This window comes from Nicotiana tomentosiformis, chromosome 3 (assembly GCF_000390325.3).
Source record: "Nicotiana tomentosiformis chromosome 3, ASM39032v3, whole genome shotgun sequence".
NCBI lineage: Eukaryota > Viridiplantae > Streptophyta > Magnoliopsida > Solanales > Solanaceae > Nicotiana > Nicotiana tomentosiformis.
The window spans coordinates 111373716-111378599 of NC_090814.1; the positions used below are offsets into that span (position 1 = coordinate 111373716).

At 34.9% G+C, this 4884-nt stretch overlaps 1 long non-coding RNA gene across 2 annotated transcripts; it reads right to left on the reverse strand.

Moving 5' to 3' along the window:
- Positions 1–2044: 2044 nt before the first annotated feature.
- LOC104106808 (uncharacterized) lies at positions 2045–3432 on the reverse strand. 2 transcript variants are annotated; one of them, XR_688643.4, is made up of 5 exons: positions 3280–3432; positions 2907–3183; positions 2669–2817; positions 2513–2578; positions 2045–2411 (listed from the first exon to the last, which is right to left on the reverse strand). It is a non-coding gene; the product is annotated as an uncharacterized lncRNA (long non-coding RNA). The 2 variants fall into 2 exon arrangements; XR_688642.4 differs by having other exon boundaries at positions 2669–3183.
- Between the last annotated feature and the right edge of the window lie 1452 nt (positions 3433–4884).

A 4884-nucleotide genomic window follows, 5' to 3' on the forward strand; every position in this document is an offset into this window, starting at 1 on the left:
ATGTACATTATCCCAGTTGAACAATGCCAAAGCAACCATCTCCTGAAATATTTCTCCGGCTCTACTGAAAAGGCATTGAGCTTCTTCACTTGTGACTGCCTCTTCTAAAGCGTCAGAGTATAGCTTAATTCTGACTTCATGGAGATCCAGATAAGCATCAGACTCAAATCCAACATAGTTCTTGAACAAATTAGAGAACTGAAAGATCTAATCATCAATGCAAACTGGCCCATTTTTCATGTTTTCTTCAACATACCCATTTTCAACAATCTGATTATGTCGTGCGTTGTATTTATGTTCATCTTCCTCCCTTTTGATCTTCTCATAGAACAGATCCTGCTCCGGATTAACTTTCATGATATAGAGTCTTACGGAACCATGTTGAACTGAAACTTCAGCCCATCTTAACTCCTCATTTGTCGTCACTGTACCAGGTCGCTTTCTTGGTCCCTATACTTGATTAGGACTGCTTTTAAATTTGGGAAATGATCACCTATGACCTCCATCTGTGTCAAGATGCTGCAGTTCAGAGGAACTTGAGCCCATCTTATGTCTTCCCCAAATACTAATTTCATTGTTCTTTTTGGCTCTTACTCTATGCTACGACTGATAATTTCCTCTACCACCAATTTATCTTATGTTTTCCTCTCCTCATTGTCCTCAGGAGAGTTTAGGAGAAGAAAGTGAGATGAGAGAGTGGAGTAATAAAATAGGATTGAGATTTATTAAAATATGGTACTAGGTTGGGTCGGGTCAGTTTAATAAAATAAGGGTGATGGGTCGGGTTGGTTTGTTATTTAAATTAGGGTATAGATGGAATGCACCGAATTTTGACACATGTCAAAATCTGATGCTAAATATTTTATTAGTGAGGTCCGTCTAAAAAATGACATATATGATCCACCTTATATACGGCAAGGGCAGTATTGAGTCCACCTTTTAATGACGAGAAAATGTGTACAATTTCGTATAGTTCACTCGCATTAATGGACCTTTTTCGTTTATTTAAAGAAGAATGTTACATTTATTTAAAATTTTCTATTTTATCTTTAATGACAAGTTTTTATGATCACACAAATATTATTATATATTTAAAAGGTATTATAAATCTCAAAAGTATTGTAGCAAGAGACTGACTTATGTTTAGATCGAGTAAAGGGATCATCGGACCCCGTTAACCTCGGCAAAAATTCTGGACATATATGTGTATATAAGTTGAAAACAGTCATATATTTTGCTTGAAACTCTTAAGATCAAAAGTCGATGAGGGCATTGGTTGAGCAGTCCACTCATGTGTCCCGATATACCTTCAAATCCTGAGTCCGACTCTGATTATAGCCATCATATAAATATGATAATAAGCATAAAAATACAAGGCCAAAGATTTTTTTTAAAATTTAAATTATATGCCACATCAAATTAGGTCATGTTAATTAAAATGCGAGGAGTATAAATAAGTGAAATAGAGTAGGGGTGGGTATTCGGTATTTCGGTTCGGTATTTAAGAATTTCGGTTTGGTATTTCAGTATTCGGTTTATCAATTGTGTATACCAAATACCGTACCAAATTATTTCGGTATGGTTCAGTATTTTTTATTTTGGTTCGGTACGGTTTCGGTTTAATAATCGCTAAATAAGCTTATGACACCTGGCAACCCTCTCCGTGCACAATTCACTGATTCAGTGATTCAATGAATTCATAATTCACTAAATGAATTCATAATTCACTGGCAGCCCTCTCCTAGCGGTTTGTCTCCTTTACCAAAAACTTGAAGCAAGATGTTAAATGTATGAAAATCAGGTGAAAATCTATTTCGACCCATTTCATCTAACAATCTATGAAATTGATTCAGTGGTTCACAATGAATTCACAATTCAGTTTAAAACCATAAACACAACATTCAGAGATCTTTGATGCCACACATTGACGATCGACTTTTCTGTCAAGTGCAAAACCATAAACACAACATTTAAGACAGATTTAAGACATGCAAAACCATAAACACAGAACCATAAACACAGTCAAGAAAAGAAAGCAGCACACTAATTTAAGACACTACATGCATAAGCTCAGAGAACACAACAGTAGCAGCAGACTCTAACAGTTGTAGCAGAATTAAACACAGTGCAACAAAATAACAAAGAGGGCATCCCTCAATTCAAGTTTATACTAATAGTCTCGAATCAACCTAGTCTTAATTCTTAAATACAGATTTCAGGAAGACGCTCAAGACAACACCTAATATGCTTCCTTAAACTATATGTACCATCCCTCTTTGGATTAACATTTTAGACTCGACCACAATGCTTGCACTTTACTTTGCGAACTTCTCCGTTATCTTCTTTTACCTCAAAATGTTCCCAAATATGAGAGCGTACTTTAGGAGCACGGGGCATGATTGCACTTGAACCTTAAAAAAAAGATAAATCATAGGTTAGAATATTATTTTTTAATGATAATAAAATAAAACTACAAAAGTATATCACCAACCAAATAGAGTATTAAACTTACCACTCAAGTTGCAAGTTGCAACTATACATCAAACAATGCTAGTACTGCTTCCATTATTTTCCATATCTAAAGATAATTCGACCAAATATGTCATACAAATAAACAAGTATGATATATTATTTTGAACTAAAATACACACAAAATATTAAAGCTTACCAAGCTCGAGTTTCTCAAGATACTCCAAGTATTCTTCAACACTAATAGGATTCTTCTCTTCTCTAAGCCAATTTTGAACACAAACAAGAGCTTGCACACATTTAGGAGTCAATGAACTCCTAAATGATTCAAGAATACGGCCACCAGTGCTAAAATATCAAATTGGATATGACAATCAAATTGAATATTTAGAGACAGAAAGAAAAATCAAAGGAATGGATGGAGATATTCCACCCACCTGCAGTTTATTTGGTATTTCACCTTTAACACTTTAGTTCAGTCAGCTAGACGAACAAGACAGTCATATACCATAAAACTATAGCATGTCCAGTTTTTTAAGGAACCAAGTAAATGTGTCTATTAAATCTGCAAGTAATCCCCCTCAAGCCCTCCCTAATCAACAAACTCAGTTTATATACAAGTAGCATCAGTAGATAAACAGTAACAAACATGTGATTCAATAAGCTCCAAAGAACAACTTGAGCCTTCAATCCCGTTCACCAATTTGCTATAACCTACAGAAAAAGAAAACATATCAAAATCAGAGCTCAAGCAACGTCTTAGTCCCACAGAAATCTGAACTTTCCAAAACCACCAGGAATCCTCATCACCTTTTTCACTATTGCAGTATTGCCGTTTTCTGACTTTCTGAAACCATCCCCCTTTCTAAATTCCCTAATGCCTAATCCCTAATTGAATGAAAGACTAGAGATAAGGGTTGGGCTGGGGCACTGGGTCTTATTGGGTTGGGCTGGGGCACTCGGCAGTATGCATAGATATAGGTCCAATTTAAAAGTCTTTAAAAATTCGGTATTTCGGTATACCGAAATTTCAAGATCCTAATACCGAGGACCGTACCGTTATACCGAAATACCAAAAACGTAATACCGAATTAGACCGAAATACCGAAAAAATCGAAATCGAAATACCGAATTAATTCGGTCCGGTTCAGAATTCGATTTTTTGGATTTTATGCCCACCCCTTAAATAGAGTATAAATTCTTTTTTGACCACAAAGCTTTACATGAATAACCAAGATACTGCGACAATCTTTTTGTTTTCCCAATTAACTGCTTTTGTGCTACAATATTAATATTTACACCCAATAATCTGCTCTTGTGTTACAATTTTTTTCGGAAAATGGCCAAATAAATTCCTTTACTTTCAAATATTGTTTAAATTTATCCTCCGTCTTACTATCGAGTTATTTGAGTCTCTACTTTTATACTATGAAATAAAAATACCCCTAATTTGGACTGAATAACACGTGGTACTTCAAAATTAACGAGACTACCCCAAATTTTGACGTCCGACCCGGCCCTAATTTTGTTACCCATTACACATTATTCATTTTCCCAAACTTTGAGATAAGAAAACAAAAAACTATTTCAAACTTTCAGAATTTTTCTCCATCCATTATCCCACTACTCCATTATTATCTTCACCTAAAATTCCATGATTAACTTTTTTGTTTGTTTAAAATAAAGTATCTAATTTTTTTGCTATGGAATTAGAATTTGGTTGTAATTTATGAAGGTAGTCTATCGAACAACAAATTTGAGCCTAAAACGGCAGAGGAAAACATTATTGGGTTCTTCAGTTTTTTCTTGAACGCCCCATTTCAGATGTTGTTCTCCAGCAGAGTTTTAAACCTTAGTTTATCTTCTTCAAATTTCTTTTAGAACCATAACAAATGGCTCAATTAAACTCACCCCTTTTTATTAGCCCCTTCCCCGTTTACCCACCTCATTTGACCCGATTCAATTTTGTAACAGCCGAAACCCATATGCTAAGATCTTACTTGATCCCCTGCCATGAGGCTTGAACCTGAAGCTCACGTTGTCCTGTTTGACCAAAAAGTATAAGTTTCGGCTAAACTATTAAATTTACGTAATAATGGGTTAAACCTAGTTAAAGATAATAACTCTAGACGTGAATCTTAAAAACGTGCGTGAGATGAGAATAATAGGCACGAAACGTTCATAAAGAATGAGCAATAATGAAGGTGTAACTAGTAATAAATAACAATAAATGACATTTAAGTAAATAAGAGGAATGATTTACTTAATAAAGGGTGGATTGGACGAATGTTCTTCCGAGACATATCTCTAACAAAGCCTAATGTTACAATATTCTTTTTAACGTCCTATTTCAAAAATTAGTCGTTACTGTTCTGTCAGCGTTGCTCGACCTCGGTCATTATTGACGTCTCGACC